Genomic DNA, 24,293 nt, shown 5'->3' on the forward strand with positions numbered 1-24,293 from the left:
GTGCCCAGAGTCGGGAGGGGTGTGTGCAGAGTCCTCCCAGCAGTGCCCAGAGACAGGAGGGGTGGGTGCCTATCACTCCCAGCAGTGCCCAGAGACAGGAGGGGTGTGTGCAGAGGCCTCCCAGCAGTGCCCAGAGTCAGGAGGGGTGTGTGCAGAGTCCTCCCAGCAGTGCCCAGAGTCAGGAGGGGTGGGTGTGATGCACAGTGTGAGCCTTGATAATTGATTGTGTCTTTGCCCTCATTCCACCTGTGTACTTTCACTGGCACGTACTGCTTTTGCCCTTCCCCAGAGGAGTATGTCCCTATGGCAAAGGTGCAATGCGTTGGCTGCATGACATGCCTTGATGTAACCAGCTAATTTGTTCCCATATGTGTCTCTGTGACATGTTGCAGGTGTATTGATGTAGTGTCACTTGTTCATCCTCACAGGTAGGCGCCTCTGCCAAGGAGCAGATCTGGCTGACCGCCGTCAGTGCCGTGAGGAGTGCGGATGGTCGGAAGCGGAGCCTGTCCCAGGTGAGGAAACGCTGGCAGGATATCCGGTGCTGGACGCGGAGGATCGCACGGGTCCTGCTGGGGGACTCACCTGAGAGCCTTAAGAACCGCGGGCGCCGCCGTCTCTCCCACATCCACAAGCGTGTGCTGGCGGTGGTATTTCCAGACTTGGACAGGCGCTTACAGGAGATGCAGCAGCAGGAAGGGGGTAGGTACAAGTGTGTTTGTTGTGTTTCACCAGCATTTGTAAGTGCACTGTTCCATGGATGCACTGCCAGGGTTTAATGGTGCTGTGCAGATCCTGTTACCCACAGTATTGCAGTGCTCTCCTGCCTCCCTTCCCCTCCTTGCAATGTGTTCCCTGGTCTGTGTGAAGTCACTCCGTCACAAGGTTATGTAGCCTGGCACCTTCTCCACGTGTACAATGCCTGCAGCATCATGTGTGGGGGTGGTGTGTAACAGGTTTTGGGACCTTGCCTGTGCCCTGTCCAGTTCTGGTCTTGTGGGTTCCATGTCAGTTGGCACTAATGCTGAGTCCAGACATGGGAGTTAGTCTCTCAAGTGTGAGGCCTTACAGCACGCATGTGTCCTATGTGGTGGCCTGTGACAAGTGTGCGGTACGCATAGTGCGGGGATGGTAGCGTGTGTTGCAGTCATTCCCATTCAGGAGCATGGAGTTGTGTGGCCACTACTGTCCCCAGGGGCATATTTTCCTAGGTATCATGTGTGTAATCTGAATATGTTGACAATCTCTGTGTCTACAGCATAGGTTGTGCTCTGTGCCATTGTCCCCTGGCCAAATGTATATTGATGTGAAATGTAGTACAAGTGTCCACTGTACAGACTGATCTGATTTTCCTTGTTCATACTCACGGTGGACATTGCCTGTGTGTCTTGTTGCAATCATCTGATGATGCCCATTTGTACATGATTATTTGGACAGGCGCACCTTGGGTATTTTGTGTGCAACCTTGATTTGTTGCATCCCATGTGTATTTCACCCAGACTAAGGGATGTAAGTGCTTCCTGTGTCTCCAAATAATAGTCTCATGTAGGGGGTGGGTGGTGCGGGCATGGCCTTCATGTCACAACCTGATATCTCCTTTCTAGGACTGGCCAGTGTGTGATGTTTGTCTGGACATGCACTCAAGGTGCAGTGGGCCAGTCATGGTGGGCATGTTTTCAGTATAACCTATGCTGCATGTGCCTCTTGTTCCTGGCTATGGTCCCTGCTCATCCCTATTTCCTGCCACGCTGTGTGGTGCAGATGCAGTGCTGGATTGTCCCCAGGGCCTTGCTCCTCAGTCAAAATTCCATTCCATCTCATTTGCTATTGTGTCATGCTCTCCATAGTTTTTCGGTGGCATGGTGGGTCAAACAACTGTGTCTTGCATGCCCTACATATGTACCTTGTTTTGTAGATGTAACTCTTCTTTTGTTTCAGGCTATGCACTGTGACCTATGTAGACTGGACTCATGTGACATATGTATACAGGTGTATGATTAATTTCTGTCTCTTCACCCTGCCCACAGCATCGTCGGGGGACACGGAGGGAGACATGGGCACAGACGGAGCAGAGGGACCGAGCACCAGTGCCAGCGGTGACATCGGGGCTGGCACATCAAGTGGGACTGAGGCGGAGGAGAGTGAAGCCGGGGACCTGTCGACTGGCACAACAGAGTATGAAGCTGACGGGTCCGAGGATGATCTCTCCGAGTGGGCGGCGGCTGCACCAGCAGCTGACAGCGGCACTACATCTCGCCCCGCCCCCTCCGTTGCCATCAGCCGCCTCCCACTTGCTCGTGTCCCTTCCCAACGTGCCCGGTCACCACATGTCTCCTTCCTGCCAGGCACCGCACCCCCTGCCCCTGTCTCCACTGCTGCCGCCAATGCTGAGTCTGTGGACATCTAGCGGCAGTTGCAGGTTGGTCAGGCTACGATCCTTAATGTCCTCCATGGCCACAGCCAGGTCCTCAACAACATGGAGGCATGCTTGGAAGGCATTCATTCATCGCAGGCTGACCAACGCAGCTTGCTGAGGTCGATAGACTCGACACTGACTGCAGCAGTGGGTCTCCTGCAGCGCTACGTCCCACCCCCTACCCCTGCCCCATCCACACTTCCCACTCCCATGCCTGTCCCACGTACACCCAGACGTCAGCATGCGCCCACCACAACACACACAGGCACCACACCAGCAGGGAAGGTCCACCGCACACCTCCTGACACGCACACACAGGGTGAAGTAGGCACACCCACTGGGTCGGGGGGCAAACGTGTGACACGCAGCCAGAGTGGGAGTCCGCATTCCACCCAATCCACTCCCTCCAAATCCCCTCCCCTCAGCTCTCTTGGCCACATCTCCCCCAAAGACTCCTTCATGGCCGCTCTGTCCCTGAGCCCCACAGTGACGCCACCACGCAAGCGGTCACAGAAGTCCTCGGTCAGGGTGGTTGATTCCCCCCCCCTGTCTACACCCTCCCCCAGTGGCGCTGCGACCCATCCCTCTGACCCCCCCCCTCCTTGGGGCCTGTGGTTCCTTCGGGTGCAGGGGATTCCCTGGCGGACCTGGCTAAGGTGTGCAGCGAGCTCCTGGCCTCCACCTTTGGCCCTGCCCCACCCCCTGTGGTGGAGTCCTCCATCCCTGCACCCACGACGCCTACCCTTCACCCTCCTGTCCCTGCAGTGCCTGTTTCTTCCCCCCCACATGATGCCCTCACCCCTGTGGAAGACAACGGAATGTAACTGTGCAGGCAAGCTAGGGGACATGCATCCCACTGTGTCCCCCATCCAGCTGTGACTTCTGGACTGCCCTATGGGCTTTGTAAATATTGAACTTTCTACGAACATACAATTTTTGATCTTGCTGATTAAAGCCATTTTTGTTTCCTTTGAACACTACTGCTTTTCTGATATTGCTGTTGGTGGGGCTGCTACATGATTTTGGGTTGTGATCATGTGTTGGTTGTGTGGGAAATGTAGTAGTGTGCTGGTCATAGGGGGGACCCTGGGATCTGTGTGCCATCACACGGTGTTAGCTAGGTTTCTGTGTTCATGTAAGCAGTTGCTGCATGGTGAAATTGTCCAAAGGTGTATTCCTTCCTCTGTGTACCCTGACATCTTCCCTGCAGGGTGTTCCCAATATTTAGCGCAGAGCTGTGTGTACATTAGCTGGGTGTGTGACGGACTCCTTCTACTTTGCACATGCATGCTGAGCGATGTCTCCACCTGCATCATTCGTGGCATTCTTGGTAGTCATTGTACTTGTGTATGTGGACTATTGACATGACTTCATGTGTACATGTTTTCTTTTCTGCGCTATGCATGCGTATACTCCCAGCCTCGCACACATGTGGTACATGTACTGCAGGGTCTTTGTGCACCTGACTGAAATTTGTGGGCATGGTATCTGTGGCTACTCCACCCTTTGCATTTCATGGGCACTGCTGTGAGTGTTAGGCACACACCCCTCCTGTCTCTGGGCACTGCTGGGAGTGATAGGCACACACCCCTCCTGTCTCTGGGCACTGCTGGGAGGACTCTGCACACACCCCTCCTGACTCTGGGCACTGCTGGGAGGCCTCTGCACCCACCCCTCCTGTCTCTGGGCACTGCTGGGAGGACTCTGCACACACCCCTCCTGACTCTGGGCAGTGCTGGGAGGCCTCTGCACACACCCCTCCTGCCTCTGGGCACTGCTGGGAGTGATAGGCACACACCCCTCCTGCCTCTGGGCACTGCTGGGAGGACTCTGCACACACCCCTCCTGACTCTGGACACTGCTGGGAGGCCTCTGCACCCACCCCTCCTGACTCTGGGCACTGCTGGGAGGCCTCTGCACACACCCCTCCTGTCTCTGGGCACTGCTGGGAGGCCTCTGCACACACCCCTCCTGTCTCTGGGCACTGCTGGGAGTGATAGGCACACACCCCTCCTGACTCTGGGCACTGCTGGGAGTGATAGGCACCCACCCCTCCTGCCTCTGGGCACTGCTGGGAGGACTCTGCACACACCCCTCCTGTCTCTGGGCACTGCTGGGAGGACTCTGCACACACCCCTCCTGTCTCTGGGCACTGCTGTGAGTGTTAGGCACACACCCCTCCTGTCTCTGGGCACTGCTGGGAGGACTCTGCACACACCCCTCCTGTCTCTGTGCACTGCTGGGAGTGATAGGCACCCACCCCTCCTGACTCTGGGCACTGCTGGGAGGACTCTGCACCCACCCCTCCTGTCTCTGGGCACTGCTGGGAGTGATAGGCACCCACCCCTCCTGACTCTGGGCACTGCTGGGAGGACTCTACACCCACCCCTCCTGTCTCTGGGCACTGCTGGGAGGACTCTGCACACACCCGTCCTGACTCTGGGCACTGCTAGGAGTGACAGGCACCCACCCCTCCTGACTCTGGGCACTGCTGGGAGGCCTCTGCACACACCCCTCCTGTCTCTGGGCACTGCTGGGAGTGATAGATACACACCCCTCCTGACTCTGGGCACTGCTGGGAGTGATAGGCACCCACCCCTCCTGCCTCTGGGCACTGCTGGGAGGACTCTGCACACACCCCTCCTGTCTCTGGGCACTGCTGGGAGGACTCTGCACACACCCCTCCTGTCTCTGGGCACTGCTGTGAGTGTTAGGCACACACCCCTCCTGTCTCTGGGCACTGCTGGAAGGACTCTGCACACACCCCTCCTGACTCTGGGCACTGCTGGGAGTGATAGGCACCCACCTCCCCTGTCTCTGGGCACTGCTGGGAGGACTCTGCACACACCCCTCCTGACTCTGGACAATGCTGGGAGGCCTCTGCACCCACCCCTCCTGACTCTGGGCACTGCTGGGAGGCCTCTGCACACACCCCTCCTGTCTCTGGGCACTGCTGGGAGTGATAGGCACACACCCCTCCTGACTCTGGGCACTGCTGGGAGTGATAGGCACCCACCCCTCCTGCCTCTGGGCACTGCTGGGAGGACTCTGCACACACCCCTCCTGTCTCTGGGCACTGCTGGGAGGACTCTGCACACACCCCTCGTGTCTCTGGGCACTGCTGTGAGTGTTAGGCACACACCCCTCCTGTCTCTGGGCACTGCTGGGAGGACTCTGCACACACCACTCCTGTCTCTGGGCACTGCTGGGAGTGATAGGCACCCACCCCTCCTGACTCTGGGCACTGCTGGGAGGACTCTGCACCCACCCCTCCTGTCTCTGGGCACTGCTGGGAGTGATAGGCACCCACCCCTCCTGACTCTGGGCACTGCTGGGAGGACTCTGCACACACCCGTCCTGACTCTGGGCACTGCTAGGAGTGATAGGCACCCACCCCTCCTGACTCTGGGCACTGCTGGGAGGCCTCTGCACACACCCCTCCTGTCTCTGGGTACTGCTGGGAGGACTCTGCACACACCCCTCCTGTCTCTGGGCACTGCTGTGAGTGTTAGGCACACACCCCTCCTGTCTCTGGGCACTGCTGGGAGGACTCTGCACACACCACTCCTGTCTCTGGGCACTGCTGGGAGTGATAGGCACCCACCCCTCCTGACTCTGGGCACTGCTGGGAGGACTCTGCACCCACCCCTCCTGTCTCTGGGCACTGCTGGGAGTGATAGGCACCCACCCCTCCTGTCTCTGGGCACTGCTGGGAGGACTCTGCACACACCCGTCCTGACTCTGGGCACTGCTAGGAGTGATAGGCACCCACCCCTCCTGACTCTGGGCACTGCTGGGAGGCCTCTGCACACACCCTCCTGTCTCTGGGTACTGCTGGGAGGCCTCTGCACACACCCCTCCTGTCTCTGGGCACTGTTGGGAGTGATAGACACACACCCCTCCTGACTCTGGGCACTGCTGGGAGTGATAGGCACCCACCCCTCCTGCCTCTGGGCACTGCTGGGAGGACTCTGCACACACCCCTCCTGTCTCTGGGCACTGCTGGGAGGACTCTGCACACACCCCTCCTGTCTCTGGACACTGCTGTGAGTGTTAGGCACACACCCCTCCTGTCTCTGGGCACTGCTGGGAGGACTCTGCACACACCCCTCCTGACTCTGGGCACTGCTGGGAGTGATAGGCACCCACCCCTCCTGACTCTGGGCACTGCTGGGAGGCCTCTGCACACACCCCTCCTGCCTCTGGGCACTGCCGGGAGTGATAGGCACACACCCCTCCTGACTCTGGGCACTGCTGGGAGCGATTGGCACACACCCCTCCTATTTAACAATATGTACGCTTAGTCCATACACGTGTGTGGGTTCGCTCCATGGGGGTACGGGTCGTACTTACACTGTTGGGGTGGGGGGTACGCTCCATACGTCCGCGGGTTAGGGTACGGGTCGTACTTACACTGTTGGGGTGGGGGGTACGCTCCATACATCCGCGGGTGAGGGTACGGGTCGCACTTACACTGTTGGGGTGGGGGGTATGCTCCATACGTCCGCGGGTGAGGGTACGGGTCGTACTTACACTGTTGGGGTGGGGGGTACGCTCCGTACGTCCGCGGGTGAGGGTACGGGTCGTACTTACACTGTTGGGGTGGAGGTACGCTTCATAAATACGCGGGTGGGGGTACGGGTCGTACTTACACTGTTGGGGTGGGGGGTACGCTCCATACGTCCGCGGGTGAGGGTACGGGTCGTACTTACACTGTTGGGGTGGGGGGTACGCTCCATACATCCGCGGGTGAGGGTACGGGTCGTACTTACACTGTTGGGGTGGAGGTACGCTCCATACGTACGTGGGTGGGGGTACGGGTCGTACTTACACTGTTGGGGTGGGGGGTATGCTCCATACATCCACGGGTGAGGGTACGGGTCGTACTTACACTGTTGGGGTGGGGGGTACGCTCCATACGTCCGTGGGTGAGGGTACGGGTCGTACTTACACTGTTGGGGTGGGGGTACGCTCCATACGTACGTGGGTGAGGGTACGGGTCGTACTTACACTGTTGGGGTGGGGGGTACGCTCCATACGTCCGCGGGTGAGGGTACGGGTCGTACTTACACTGTTGGGGTGGGGGGTACGCTCCATACGTCCGCGGATGAGGGTACGGGTCGTACTTACACTGTTGTGGTGGAGGTACGCTCCATACGTACGCGGGTGGAGGTACGGGTCGTACTTACACTGTTGGGGTGGGGGGTACGCTCCATGCATACACGGGTGGGGGGACGTGTCGTACGTACACTGTTGGCATGGGGGTACGCTCCTTGCATACGCGGGTGGGGGTACGTGTCGTACTTACACTGTTGGGGTGGGGGGTACGCTCCATACATACGCGGGTGGGGGTACGTGTCATACTTGCACTGTTGGCATGGGGGGTACGCTCCTTGCATATGCGTGTGGGGTTACGTGTCGTACTTACACTGTTGGGGTTGGGGGTACACTCCATGCATACGGGGTGGGGGTACGGTCCGTACATATCCGTCCCCACGCTATGTGATGCTTGTGCGGGCCGTACCCAGGCCTTTGCCACGTGGGTACGAGCCGTTCCGCCATTGTTGGGGTGACGTAGGTGTGGGCGTGGTACAACTTGTACCCACGCTCTTAAGGCGTGGGTACGGGAAGTACCTGTCTGGTTGTGTTGCCGGTTCGCGTCGTCAAGAACTTCCGTTGTGGCGGTCGCTGGCTTAGCTGGACACGCCCCCACCCCCTCGTAGTGACCAGGGCCTGAGGGTCAGGTATGTCCAGGGCATGTGTGCTGTGTGACTTTGGTGGGGGTTTTGTGGCCTGCCCTGGTCCTGCCACCCCTCCTTTCCCCCCTCCCTTTGTTGTTCTGACCTTCTGCGGCGTCTGCGTCGGAACCTGTAGAGGAGGTCGACTGCTATGAGGGCCGGGATGACACGTAGGTTCGGGTCCATGTCTGTCCATCGCGTACGGGTACTCCTTGTTCGCGTCGTCCTGTCTGTCCGTCGCGTACCGGTACTCCTATTTCGCGTCGTCCTGATTTCCCGGCAGTTTTTGGCAGCCGGAAAATATTCACCGTGCGGGATGACGTCGGTGCGAATCGTAATTCCTGGTTCGTGAATGGCAGGCTGCGTGCGTCCCGACGTCACGTCGGCACTTTCCCGGATCGCATTTGTACGTTTATTTTCGTCGGTCGGGGTTTTGTACGATTCGTACGGAAATGGTGTTTCCGTGCGAATCGTAATTCCATGTTTGTATATTTTGACGACCGGGTACGCGTCGGACGGAGAATATGCTCCGTCCGACGGTTCGTACCCGGTTTTTACAGGATCGTGATCGGCACCTCTGTATCCGTGCTATGAATCAATACAGACACAGACTAAAACATCATTAAACATATATTCTTACTGCTAACAAAAAAATATAAAAGAAATCATTTTATATAACCGTGCCAGTATTTTCTGGAGTACATATCTGCCAAGACAACTGTTTTGTTAAACGGTCATGGTATATATATAGAAGCACTGGAATTATGCAAGACCGCCCTTCAGGCTATATGTAAGTGCCTTCGATGCCTGTAAGTAAGAGGTGGAGCATTATTGTATTTTAAAAGTTATGCCTGGCAGCTGCACGCCTTGCTTTCTAATGAGTGGCTCACGAAACACTTCTGGAAACGGAGCCAATCAATTTCAGGATCATCAGGATTTTCTTTATGCATTTTTTATGATTTTACATGCTTACCTAGTCAACATAACTGTCAATTTACAGAAAAGCAATAAAATTCCACCAGCTATCGCAGCACATCCTTCATTGTTGTTTCTCTGGTTACGTACACCAAAATGGACATTCTAATTGTGTAGCCCATAATGTAGGCCAGAAACTGCAGGATTTATTTTTTAATTTGTATTTGAGGCATGGACACTTCATTAGAGGATATTTTCTGATTCAAGTAGGAGCATTTCTAGCCCAGACTATTTCTAATTTACATGGAAAGACATGGCTTTTATAGATACTCGTCACCACATGAGGCAGCAGTCATATTTGCACAGCACACATCAATCTCTGGAGCAACTCTGCTTCTTCATATTTGTGCTATATTTCGTCTTGCCACTACCAACCTAGCCATACTAAAAAATGTGGTACCTTGCTTGAGTCTGATACTCCCAAACGTTCAACAGTAATAATATTCTGGCAGAAACACCCACCTGAATAGCCAATATATTGTCAAAAAGCCATATACTGCACCCAAATGTTCTGTATCTTTGAATATTGACTTCATGTCCGCAACATCAATGGATCTTTGCCAATTAAACCTTTCCTCACTGCATCTGCTCTTCCCTTATATAACATATTCTGTGGAAAACCTTTATCTTTCCAATCATATTACTACCTTTTTGGGGTACATCAATGATTCTTCCCTTTCGGATTTCTCTAAGGAGTCAACATCATGTTCCCTTTTAATTCATAGCTATGAGAGCAAATCTGAGATCATACACATAACATTCTATAAATCACCAAGACTGCTCCCTTAGTCTGGGGATTTCATAATACCCTCCCTTTTTCAGAGTTCAATCAGGGAGTTTGTTACTAACGGAAACATATTTTTGAATGGCATGTCACCACTGTAGGTATCCAGAAACACACATATTTCTAAGTCTGAAAGAAATTGTAAGACACCTCAAATGCTTCCAGCTCTACTGATCTCAAAATGTCAACCACTTTGATATAGAAATTACACCCTGTAACAAAATGGCTCATTAGTGGGAAAGGATGTGAGTCGTAGCCAAGTAATAAGTCCCCAAATTCCGTAAGGTCAAGTGCAGAGTTGCAATAATTTAAACCTGGGGCTGCTTCTCCTGTAATTATGGCACAGAGCAGACAGCCTTAATTTAGGAAATTGTGTAAAGTATTGAGCAACATTAAAATAGTCAAAAGATCAAAACACATCACAATTAAAAATCTTGCAACCCATTCCTGAAAATGAAATAAGAAAAATGACACAAAAATGAATAAAATACAACAAGAGGGACCAGAGATATGTTTTAAAAAAAAAGTTTTAATGCAAAGAGCACCGAGAAAATGTAAAGCCCCAATCAGAAATCACTGTACATGGTTGACTGGGAACTATGCCCAATTTTAGTTCATCTACAATGAGCGAATGTCAAATACACCTAGCGGTTCTTCCCAGTTAACGTTTTTGGCTTCTGACTTAGTCATTTTTTTAAGTTGATATTCTCTAATGGGGTAAGGTTGAAGGCTATATCTGGGCAACCCTACAACCTTTGGAGCCCATTCTCCCGGGTTGAAAGTGCATCAGCCATTATGACATATCGAGTGGCCTTGAGTCGTTACGCAATGACCATCTCTAAACGAGCTGTAACGAACCCTGTCATGTTTGGTATAAAAAAAATTGGAATAATACCCCTACATCGTAAACGGTGTGGGGGGTATGATTCCATGCACTGTAAAGCTCCCCCGGGAGATCCTCAGTGCTCCCGGTACCAGTCTCCCAGAACAGGATGGCAAGCCAGGGCTGCATTCAACCAGAGACATGCTTCTGCCCTCCTGCTGCTGAGCAAAGCTCAGGCAGGGGAAGGCAGAACAATGGATATCCTGTCACAAGTTGGTGTAACCACCTCCCAGACGGGTTAGTGTATTGGGGCAGGGTGGGGGCACTTGCCAGCGCCTCTGAGACTGCTTGAAGTTCACATTTGATGCCCTCCTTGCATACTCCAGTTCAAACCAGTTCAAGGAGCCATTGGCTCCTGCTCCGGCACGAAACTGGACTAAGGACATGGGAGTGTTCACCCCACTGTCCAGCCCCTCCTCTGGGTGGGACCCCTGAATTGTTCCAACCCTTTCATAAGGGTACATAGGGGCATACCTTTGGGTGGGTCCCTAGATTCACCATGGGACAAGATTCATATCACATACCACTTCAACTTCGACCACCTCGACACTTTGAACTTAGCTGGACTTCGCTTTGGGAACCGAGACTGCACCAGTGAAGATTGCTGCTGCTCCTGGTCGCATTGTCTTGCTGGTCTTCTGCAACGTCTGTGTCTGTGCTCCATACAGGTTCTACACCCGTCCTGTGGATATCCAAGACACCTGAAAGAATCTCCCTTGGAGTGAAGGAGTCACTCCTATGCATCTGCAGGCACCGCAACACTGCTCATTGGTCTGCTGCTCCTGGGCTCCCATGGACTACGAAAGGCTCAGCAACACAGGTGGTGGTTCTGAAAAGGCCTGCACTGTCTTCATACTGAGTTTGAAGCCAGTATCTCTAACACTGTGTTGATTTGCTGTTGCCAAGGCTTGTTGACTCACTCCTCCAGAGATCTTCAGGCTCTAAAAAGCTCCAACATCAAGCAACTCCCACAGCCAAGATCTTTACCCTCACCACTTCCACTACACTGTGGGCCTTCAGCATTAGTTACATGCTGGAGGTCTTCTTGCGACTTCTGTGCCTTTGGCCAGTGAGTCCTATTGAGGGTCTTCTTTGGCTCCAGTGGGCTCCCCTGTTTGCTCTGGGTCTGCTCCAACTTACCTGCTTGTTGTGAGTCACTTGAACCTTGCTGGTCCCGTGCACCTTTTTTGTCGACTACGTTGTTTGCCACTGCCAAGGATTGTTGGTGTCCCTGCTGGACACTGTCATCTGGGCTCTCGACATCCGACGTGGACAGCTTGTGAACAGCTTCTCATTTTCCACAGTGTCGCTTGGTTCGCCTGGCTGCAAGGGCACAGTCAACTTCTTCTACATATCCAACATCGGTGGGCATTTGTCTTCAGTGCCTCCAGATTAATCCTGAGTGGCATAGAATCTGTCTCCTCTGCTTGAAGGTACTTCTCATCCTGAATCCACCTTTGGGCTCCATCAGATTCCTTCTTCTTCTTCTCCAGCGGCATCTTTCCTGAAGTCCTCCATTGTGGTCTATGGCATTTTCCGACATCACTTGACACCTATACACCCGGCTTTTCTGGTGTAGGTATCGTGGTTCCTGGGGTATCCACGGGTGGGGTGACTCTCCAACCTTTCATATTCCATAGGGTTTCCTCAGGATCCACTGGGAAGGGTCCTTCTTGTTTAAAATTGCAACAAGACTTAACTATTGACTAACATTGAGCACTCAGTCGTGTTCCCACTCTGCACAAGACCTCTCTGGGGTTCCTAGAGACTCGCCTAAGTTGGTTCCTTGGGTACCCAGCTTTTCTAAATCTTCTGGGTCCATTCTTGACTTGAGTCATGGTTCACATTCCACTATTTTAGTGTATGGTTTGGTCTTTCCCCCCCGGAGACCACTGTGTATTTGTGCTACTTACTTATTCTATTTCCTAAGGATTATTTTTGTATCTCCGGGTAGTAGATAATACAAGGTGTTAGTGAGTGTTTGTAATAAAATAACATATTTTTATAACTACACTGTGTGATACTTTTTCACTTAACCTATACCATAAGATTAAGGACTGGTAAAATAAGCTGCTTTACACTTCTTCTGGACTAGGTCGAAAGGCTGCTCTCCACAGCTACCTCTTAGACAGCTTTCTAAGGTTGTCTAAGACCACTAAAATCACCATAAGGGTTGTCTGGATTAGTGCAGGGTGCCACACTTACATAAGTGAGCATCATATACTAATCCAGCCTCTCACATGATCTTACAAGAAAAGTTAAATATGCAACCTGGGGAGCAGTCAATTTTACCATGTTTTTCAAAGTCAGAGCATGTACATTGGGAAATGGACATTAATGCAGTACCCGAGTGAGGAGAGTTAAAAACCAGCAGCGTCAGCCTGCAAAAAATGGCGGTGACCATGCAAAAAGAAGCAATTCCCCACACATCTCATCCTTGAAACCTCTTTAAGTACATCAAATCACCTAACTCTCTGGTAATACATGATGGGAATTGTTTGATGATCACTTTTTTCACCCTACCTTTCTCATGGCTGCTCTTTATGAATATATTACAGCCTGTCCCTTCACCTCCAGTTACCGCAAAGGAATAACTGCTATCACCCATATTGTTATGAATTATAATGTGAAAAGTGTTATTTTGGCAAAATAAATCTCAGTCAATAGGTACTATCATTTGGGAAGCTCAGTAATAATTTTGCAATGTCGCTATCATATGTCCCTTTACTGTGTTTTGTAAGGGGAATCCTGGGATAAGCACAGTTTAAAAGTAAAGTACGAAGAGTTGCATCAAATCTATGAATAAAACTCATCAGGCACCCAGTTTAGAGTATTCTGAAGGACATATGAAAAGTTTGGGAGTGTGAACATTTTATACTGTGCTGCCCTCCGTAGAAGAATAAATTATGCTTATTCTTATTTCTTTGGATCTCCAAGTACTGAAAAGTGACATTTTTTGAAGGAATACAAGACATGAATAGCTGGCAACCATGCCAGTGGGCATAATACTGGTTTTGCGAATTTAATGAAAGTCCTAAAAACATTCAACAGCCTGTCAAACAATCAGTCAGGTTCAGCCACATATAAAGGTATGTCATCTTCATAAAAGGATTTTCTAGATTGTCAATTTCCATCTCATCTATTCCCTCAAACTAAACAAGTCTTTTGCACCAAGCATACAAGTCTATCTAAAGCAATGATTTTTTTAAATTAATGCTGTGCCTATCCCTCATGTAAAATAATCAGTGGGCCCCACAGAAAGAAAGTGTGTCTTCACACAATAATTTCAGGAAATTGTTAGGCCTGAAAATACTTATCACGTCAAATGTTGCAGTTATGTTGAGCTATCATTTTTTAGAATGTAGTCAAATATATGGTTGCTAACATTCTGTTGGCAACTAGCTCTCCCTAAAGTGTAAAAGTGTCTGAAGTGTGAGCTTTTATCAGAAATAAGGGAGAGGAACTTTAAAGATTATTGGGAGCCCCCTTTCCCCTACTTTGAGACCTACTCTCATCAAGGACCTCAGTAACAAAAAAAAGCTTTTGATGGTACATTACAGAGTGGCTAATTGTCACTCAGTTTCTTTACCTATAAACATAGCACTGTTTTCAGCCTAGTACTTGTTCCTGATTTTAAAGGGCAAAATAAATTCTCCTCTTGGCCAGACCCAGGCCCCTGTTCTTAAGATAAATTAAAGCCTATTAAGGTGTCCGCCCCACGGTTTGAAGAGCTTTTCTCTAGAGACAAGGGGAATCTGGCTGGGGAATGGGACAGCCGTGGTTGCTGCCTCGCTCCAAACCAAATGGACTCGAACAAACTTTATTAAACAGAAATCTAACCCTTGAGTTTTTGAACAATACTCTAATCCAGGAGTGTTATCTTAGAGCTAAAATCCATTTGAGTCAGTTAAACAAACATAAAGAACAATTCCATTAATTAATAGGTGATTTTGGTATCCAGCTAAAGAAGCTAGGCAAAACTCTCAGTTAAGCCTCGTGGAACATTACAATTGTGCAGGAATCCAGCTCCAGACATTGGGCCTAATTCAGAAAAGCACAACATAAAAAGTCAGAAATTCCATTTGCTAGGATTAATCATTTGTTTGGAGAAACATATCTGGCTTTATGATATCCTCATTTGATCCATAAAGGACTATTGGAAATTTGCAAAATTTCAGATTGGAAGGGATGCTGACAGCCATACCTTTCTGCTTACTTGTGGAATTTTCTGAATATGTATATGTAACCCAAGTTTGCATTTTCACAATTATCATTTTGTGTTCTTGCATGGTTAAAACACGTGTCCTCATTAGGGACATATTTCTCCTACATCACCATTAAACATAGGGGTGTTCTTTGACCATTCCCACCCTGAAACACACTTTCTCTTGCCCTTGAAAGCAGTAAAGTATTTTGTGTTCCCAGAGTGGAATATTGACCTGCAAATGGATAGTGTTCATATACAAAATCTAAAGGGCATATTATCAAGGGCTGCTGATAAACTTAGCGCGTGTTTTGCTGACTTAGCGCCCGTTTCCAGCACGCCTAACTTCGCATCGCTAATGAGATGCAAAGTAGGCGTGCCTGACAGAACTCCATGGATAAATATCGCAAAGGCAGCTTCGTGATATTAACTACAATGGCCCGGACAGCGTAGCGATGGACAAAATCGCGCTGACTGGCCTTTATCGGTGGATTTTAACGTCTGCTAAAATCCAGACTTATGTATACATAACATTGGGGGTGGATTATGGTGATACGACCACAGGGTCGTATCAGCAAGGTTATCGCCATTTACAAGTGAACATCGCAGGTTTTCCAGTGATGTTGGGCCATTTCCCCAATCGCTGGAATTTTCATCGCCAATGCGCTAAGCGCTGTTAATACTGCGCTAGCTTGGCGATCAATTCCAGCAATAGCTGGCGATGTGAAAACTCGCACTAAGCGCAGCCACGATAATTATTGCTGCCGCTTGATGATATGCCCCTAAGAGTTTGCAGTTGTTCATCAACTTTCTCAAGTATACCCCCCATGGATGCCCTGCCCACACACCTACCGGTTACCACATTTACAAATGTGGAAAATCAACATTACTGTTAGAGTTATTCCCACCTATTGCTTGTAATTGTTATACATTCTGGTCAGCGCTGTAATAAATAAGCCTTTGGTTGCTTTTACAGTATTTCCATATTTGAATTTGGTATCACAGACTAATCGGTTTTGGGTCAATACTATAAAATTAAAACTAATAATAGTGGAAATATATGACAAATAGTATCTTTTACTATTACAGGAGGAAACAATGCTTGGTGAATACATTAGTGATTCAACTAGGTATAAATTAATTTGCACAAAGGCAGAACCTGACCCACTAAAAGAATAATGAAATGTTTATGGCAGGAACTTGAATTAATTGAGTGTACTCATTTGCACTAAAGAGTAAGTACAGATGATTTAAATGCTTTTATTGTTCCTAACGGTATTTTATGGTGATGGTTTTAATTAACCGTACAATAAATTTTTCTTTGACTTTGAAACGGGCATAGGTGTCAGACGGCCAACTAACCATACAATTATAAGCCTGTCTCTTAAAATAATGTCTACAGGCCGCATTCCTAAAGCTTTTTTTGTATGTACTTCAAATTAGATCTGCAAAATTCCAACTTTTGCTCACAGTTTATTTGTGCGAAACTTCTGTTTCTTGAATGCAGAATTCCTGAATATGTAAATTTGGTAGTAGGGTTACATGTGTGAGAATTCCTGGTTCGGACCACTGGTAAAACTGAATAAAATGTAGATCTGTATGCAAACACCAACACTTTGCAAGCATATTTTCACCCTGGAACCACACATAAATGGAAAGCTATTAAAGACAGAAGTAGATATGTTTCCAAGTCAGAAATAGGAAGGAACCACCCCTATATTAAAGGACATGGAAAGAAAGTGTTTTTATCATGACGGCAAATATTTTCCACATAGAGAAACAATATTTAAAGTTAGATGTCTAAATTAATTTTAGCATTATATTTGTGTTAAATTACTTGTTGTAACATACTTGCTAATGGAAAAATATAGAATCTTACATTTGGTGTCAAACAAGATGAAGGAAATAAAAAAGAGTCAAGATTGATATTATTGTCTGGTTGGTAGTGGCTGGTTAAATGTAGTGGCATTACCAATGTGTCTCTATTTCTAACGGTTTCTTCATGCATGATTACTGTTTTGACTGAACCGCCTCAGAGAGGTTAGATAGGGTTTTTTGATTTTGTTTTTTATTTATTGAGCGCATGGCTACCCAGGGGCATCCCAGCGCTATGACAATATCAGAGAAGGACAGCGCAGCACACTTCAGGGAAGAGCCAGGTCTTTAATGATTTCCGGAAGGCTACTTGGCGAGTTTCCCTCCGTAGGCAGAGGGGAAGTGTATTCCCCAGCTTAGCAGCGTTGTCGGCGAATAGGCAGCCGCCACCTCTGGCCCTCTTGATCCTGGGAACAGCAGCCAGATGTAAATCGTCAGAGCGCAGCTGTCTATTTGCCACATAAGGCTGGACCATGGAGTGGTTGATCGTGGGACCATTCCCAGTTAGCATCTTGTCGGCAATGCACATGGCTTTCCCAAAGTTGAAACCAGTGGAGTGACTTCAAGGTGAGCTTTGCGGATTGCCGGTCCGAGATCCCAGAAGCATACTTGCAGCACAGTTTTGCACCGTTTAGAGCCTTGTGGGGGTCAAAACCAGAGCTTCGAGTTAAAGGGCATTCCCATAGTCCAGGCGGGAAAGAATAAGTGCCTGTACCATAAGCCTTCTTGAACAGTAAAGGAGAAGAGGGAGCACTTTACGGAGCATCCTTAGGATGCCGAAACAGGAAGCCGCAACCTTCCGTTCTTGGACCATGAAGCTGAGATCCTGATCCAGCCAGAAACCTAGACTCTTCATCTGGGTCTTAGGGACGGGGCGCATACAGCCTGGCCAAAGAGCATCTGCCCTGAAGAGGGATGTGTTGCCAAGGAGCATCAACTCAGGCTTATCACCATTTAGCTGTAAGTATGATTGATTTATCCATTTGACTACCTCTTCTTGACAGGGACAAAGGCTGATAGAGGCATTGTCAGCATGGTTTAGTGCAACGACCATTTGGGTGTCATCAGCGTAAGTCACTATATTAGGCCTGGGCTAAAATTCCATTCCGCTCGCGGAAATTGCGATAATTTGACATTTTCGCGTTCCGCGGAGAGTGCGAAAATGTCAACATTTCCGCAATCCGCATTTTACCGGAAATTTTTTGCTTGCTCGCGCTGTAAAATAATACATTCTTGCGTGCGCGCGATCGCCTTACCTGAATCCCCGCGTTCGCCGACAAGTTTTCCCGGTCCGGTCGCGTTCTCCACAAGATGTTGGATTGTTGGTAGCCATTTGCGGTGTCTCGCGACAGATCGCGCCCGTAGTAACGTCATTCGTCGCGCGATCACGTCTTTCTTCTCGCGATCATGCACCGCGAGACAAGTGAAAAAAAGATGGCTGCGCCCGCGAGCAACCGCATGTGTAAGTTGGCGAGCCGCGACCACGCAGAAAATACCGCGAACGGGCGGGAAAAAAACTTCCGCATCTTTCGCGATATTTCCGCGTGTTTGTGGAGATTTTTAACATTTTCGCGATCATTTCTGCAAGTGCAGTCATATAGACATTAAAAAGAGATGGACTCAAGGATGACTCCTGCAGGACTCCGCATTGGAGAGGCAGAGGTTTTGAGGAGACATCACCCTCTAAGACCTGGAAGGATCTTTCATCCAGGAATGACTGCAACCATATTAGAGCTACCCCAGTCACCCCCAAACCTCTGAGCCAATGAATCAGAATTTGGTGGTTGACCATGTCAAAGGCAGCGCTAAGGTCCAAAAGGATAATTGCTGTTGATCCTCCAGCATCGAGAATCTTTTTAGATCCTTGGACAACTGCCAACAATGCTGTTTCAGTTCCTTGACGCGGGCGGAAGCCAATTTGAGAGGGATGGAGGAGGTAGTGGGACTCCAGAAATGTCGAGAGTTCTGCGTTGACATGTTTCTCAGCTAATTTACTAATCCCTGGGAGAAGAGTACCCAGTAGATCTGGATCAAGACTAGGCTTTTTCAGGAGAGGCTTTACAATTGCTCTTTTCCAAAGAGGTGGGACAACTCCCGAGGAGAGAGGCATTGATAAGGTCAAGAATGACTGGGGAGATTATTTCGGACACTTGGTTCAATATATTAGGTGGAGCTGGGTCTGTTGGCGAGTGCCGAGATGGTATGCAAGGAATCACAGTCCATTGGGGAGAAAGCCTCAAGGAGGTGGTCTCTTCTGTGTAGATCCTTATCATCTGAGTCCAAATTGTTTAGACTGTCCACCGGGGAGAGTGATGAATAGATTGTTTGGATCTTATTATGAAAATAGTTTGCAAGCTCATTGCAATGTTGGCCGGTGGTATCAGATTTGTCCCGGAGTGAGGGGGCTTTGAGTAATGTTTTCGCTATGCGAAAGATTTCACGGGGGAATTGGCTGCCCGGGAGATTCTTTCATCATAATATGAGGCCTGGACAAGTTTGATTTCGGCTTTGTACGCTCTTATGGCTTCCCTATATTCCGTTTTTTTTTGGCGACAAGTCCTTTCTCCAGGTTCTTTCAGATTTCTTGCACAACTGTTTTAGCGACCGGAGCTTTGGGGAATACCATGGTGTCCTGCTGGGTCTCACTTTAAGTTGGGGGAGTTTTTTGGGGAGAACCTGGTCTAAAGTCCTCTCAATATACTTATTGAATTGGTCATTGGCCACATTTGAATCACTATTGGTGCATGGCTTAGTGTTTTCTAGCTCCCGTCCCCATTGTTCTGTGGGGAGTTTGGGCCAAGGGTGTGACCGAATTCTTATTTGCCTGGATGAGGGGGTGACACAGTTGGGGGTCCAAAAAAAAAGAATCACAAAATGATCTGACCAGGGTATGGGAGTAGGAGGCATTCCAATTAATTCCTCTTATTTGGAAAAAATGGGGTCTAAAAGGTGACCTCTCACATTGGTCACATTGGTGATCTTTTGTTTAAGTTGATATGAGGCTAGATCTTTACTAATCTCTGCCACAGCCACATGCGATAGGTCATCAAAAATGCAGATTGAAGTCACCTAGCAAGGTGAAATGAGCGGGGGTTCTGGCGAGGCTTGCGGCCATCTCTGGTAACGGTTTGCAGAATTTACCTAATGCCCCGGGGGGGGGGGGGTAGATTAGGATGCCTGTCAACGAAAGCGTGGGGGTAAAAACTATTGTAAATAGGAGGTTCTCGCAGTCCGGTAAAGGACCCTGAGATGTACGCAGCTGAGATGTTTTTTGTTAATAATGGCAATCCCGACACCTTTGCTGGAGCTTCGATCTAATCTTTGAATTAAGTAGCCGGGGGGAGAGCTTGGACAAGGTCAGGGTCCGATCCTGGATTGAGCAAGTTTTCAGTCAGGAACACGATTTCTGGGCATTTTTTCCTTAGAAGAACAGAAATTTCCACTGCATGCTTGGTCAGCGATCTGCAGTTCAACAAGAACATTTTGTATGGCTTTGGACGGGCCTCTGATGTTTGAGTGAGGGGAGATAGTCTGAAGGAGCAGTGCAAGCAGCATGAGACCAGGCTGCTCCGGTCAATGGAATGGGCACAGTCAGACACAGGAGCTGTGTTTAGTCGTTTCAGCTGTTCAGCATTATAATGAAAGGCATTTTCTAAAAAAGCAGCAGGGGTTGTGTCCCCTGGTCCCAGTCAAACGTGGATGGGAACAGACGGGCTTTCCTCAGAAGTGCCTTTAGCGGCACGTTCGCGGCGCGCACCAGGCCCAACATGTTTTTTAATAGCCGGACGGTGCGAGGTGACCTGTGACCTGTTTCCGTCCGAAGTCAGGCAAGTCAGGCATATCCACTTCCCTCCGCTCAATCGGCAGTGCCGTGGCAGACCAGGGGAGTGGAGACAGCAAATCCTACAGCGAGGTAAGAGGTGTGAGTCACTAGTCTAATGTGGGGATTAAAAGAAAAGATAAAAAGATAAAAAGGCGCGAGAGCCGTGAGAGCCAGGTAGTTAAAACAAACTGCCCCCTAGTGCTGAGAGCAGCCTAAAATTCAAATAAATAAATAAATGAGGCACCATGTGCTACCTGGAGAACCATCAAGTGAGGATTGCGAGTCCTCTGTGTAACTGTCCGCTGCGCGCCCGGCCCAGCATGTGTTTTAATAGCCGGCCATTGTGAGGTGACCTGCTTCTGATGGAAGACAGGCAAGTCAGGCGTATCCGATTCCCTCCGCTCAATTGGCAGTGCCGTGGCGGACTGGGGGAGCGGAGACAGCAACTACCACAGAGAGGTAAGAGGAGTGTGAGTCACTAGTTTAATGTGGGAATTAAAAGAAAAGATAAAAAGGCAACGAGAGCCGCAAGAGCCAGGAAGTTAAAACAAACTGCCCCCAAGTGCTGAGAGCAGCCTAAAATGTAATTAAATAAATAAATGAGGCACCATGCTCTCCCTGGAGAACCATCAAGTGAGGATTGCGAGTCCTAGGTGTAACTGTCGGCTGCGCTCCCGGCCAGGCATGTGTTTTAATAGCATGCCGGTGCGAGGTGACCTGTGACCTGCTCCCGCTGAAAGGCAAGTTAAAAATAAATTACCAACCAGAGGAAAATGGCTATATGAAATGCAAAATAAATCTCAAACTATATATATATATTTGAAGTCAATATATTTTACTGGTACAATTTAGTTAATATAAAATATATGTAGCAAATTGAAATCACCCCAACATTATGATGATACAGGGCCCAGTATGCCGCAATGATCACCCAGATGTCTTTTTAAAGATATTGGGTTTCTTATCAAGAGATGTTATCCATTGTAAAGGCCCTCCTTCAAATCTATGCTATGTTTTTAGCAGTCAAATAAAGGGAAAGAGAAGAAAGAGGCAAATACCAATGCGATCATTGCATTAACAGGCTGGGGGGTTTAAGATGAACAATGACTTGTTTAGTTGGTCACCAGTGGATGAAAAAAATACTGTAGCCCAGATTAAAGTCATATGGTTCACCACAGGAAACAGGATGCTTAGCTATAAGCTGACAATTACATCTATCCGCGCAATACATATTTTGAGGAAGAACTAGACATCAATTGATTAAGAAAAACTTTGCTTATTCATATTATGCATACCTTATCAATGCAAATAATAGAATACTGAGGGATTAGCCTAGCAAAACCAGACAGACTGACTGATAGAGTTTTGCCAAGAAAACTCACTTTGCATTATGTGGTTCAAACAAGCCTGTATGCGTGGAATTCACCACATGGGTAACAACAAAACCAAATCAACTACATACTTTACAGCAGAAGGTGGAAAACCTCAGTACAGTCAGAAAAAAAAATGCCCACAAGCATAATGTGGTCCAGACCATGAACTGTTATTATCTCTTTGCGTTTGCTTTATGCGCCCTCATTTTGCAGGGTATGTCCAGACGTGGGTCCCTTGCTCACGTTGCCACTGGATTCAAGCTAGCCTGGCTGATGAGTGGTGTTACCCCGAAACCGGTCCCAGGATGCTTGTTTCTGGTTCAGGGAAGACCTGGCTTGGCAGTTTGGGCTGGACTGTTTCCATGAGGCACAGGGTCAAGACTGATTTGCATATACTTGGGTCTGTACTAAGGTTGCGAAGTGAGCTAAATGATGATGGATCTGTGACTGGGGGTGAGTGTCTGAAAAGTTTCAGCACTCTGTCCATCATCTCTTTGTGTTTGTAATATCGAAGTGGAACATAAAACAAGAAAACCAAGAGGGATCCTATAGAATGGAGATATGACCTTTATCTCATTGCTGTGGAAAACCTTTTCAATGTTTTCAGTGCCTGGAAACCCCTCCGATGATAAGGGCAATCTACAAATCCTCCTAACATAACTTAACATAACGTTCTCAACTTAAACAAAAAAGAACTATATGTGCTCTGGGAAGAGATTTGTGATATGGCACTCCAATCAGCCAAGAAAAATATTCCATAAGCGAAACACAAGTAGAAATTAAATTGGCTCTCTAATGAAATGCTGGGAATAGCAAGACAAAGAAGGCAGAGAAAGGCCACTGGTATCAGGAATACAATTGGCAGGCAAAATTCTGAATTTCAGCACAAGGTGAGGAAAGATAAGGAAGAATATATGAAGCAAGAATGCAAAGAGATTGAAGATAACATTCAGAGAGGCATAATGAGATACCACATTAGGAAGAGCATGGAGATAAAGGAGAAATTTTGCCCACGTATTTGAACGTTGAAGGACAAAGAAGGAAAAGATCTCTTAAACGGAGAAGACATAATAGACGATAGAAAGAATATACAGAAGAACTATATACTTGAGATCAAATAATTTCAGAGTTGTTTGAAGATCAAATTTTAGAGTTGGAGTGTAATACTCTGGAAAGCATATTAAATGTGCATTGAAACTCATTGCTAAAACGTGTGGAGCACAAAGCAACGGATATGGATGCAAGACCAATTAAATCATTAAAAAAAAACAGAGAAAGGCTCAATCAAAATAATGACAGCTATTTTCCAGCAGATATTAAAGAGGATGCAGGATTTGAAAGACTGGAAGAGATCCATATATGTACCTAACTCAAGAAAAGGGAATGCAAAAGGTTGCTCAAGCTATCTTACAATAACCTTAATATCACATGCTTGTAAGATCATGCTGAAGATCATACAAGCACAACACAACTACAACCATACATGGAGCTCAACTTCCCAGATGTACTAGCCGGATAAAAAAAGGAAGAGGAATGTGTGATCAGATCTAATGGATAATTGATAAAGCCAGAGAATTTCAGAACAGTGTATGTTTTTGCTGTATGGACTATACAAAGTTATTTGACTGTGTTGATCATGGATAATTGTGGAATGTATTTAAAGAATTGGGTGTGCCAACCACCTAATCATCTTCATGAAGAATCTATATGCTAACCAAGAAGAGACAGTTAGAACTGATTATGGAGAAACAGATTGGTTTAATGTTGAAAAAGGTGTTCAATAAGGTTGTATCCTTTCAACCTATTTGTTCAATCTCTGTGCTGAGCTAATTGTGCGAACATCCAGACTCAATGACATTCAGACAAGTATCGAAACTGGTTGAAGAAAAACCAACAACCTGTGGTATGCTAATGACATATACCTGATCGCGCAAAGTGCAGAATATCCCAAAGCAATGATAGTCAAAAAAATAACGCTGCAGTTGGACAAAAGCTAAATGTGTAAAAGACTAAAATCATGTTAGCGGCAATCTTAAAAAGTCTCAGAATAGACAATGAAGAACTAGAGATCATCAAAGAATTAATTTTCTTAGGATTGCAGTTAAGTTCAGATGGTGATCCAGGGTAGAGTGATAAAGAGCAAAGACATTTTGCTGAAAACAAGAGTAAAAATCATCAAAGCAATGGTCTTATCTGTGACGATGCATGAATGTGAAAGCTGG

The sequence above is a fragment of the Triturus cristatus genome, chromosome 8 (genome assembly GCF_964204655.1).
Source record: "Triturus cristatus chromosome 8, aTriCri1.1, whole genome shotgun sequence".
NCBI classification, from domain to species: Eukaryota; Metazoa; Chordata; class Amphibia; order Caudata; family Salamandridae; genus Triturus; species Triturus cristatus.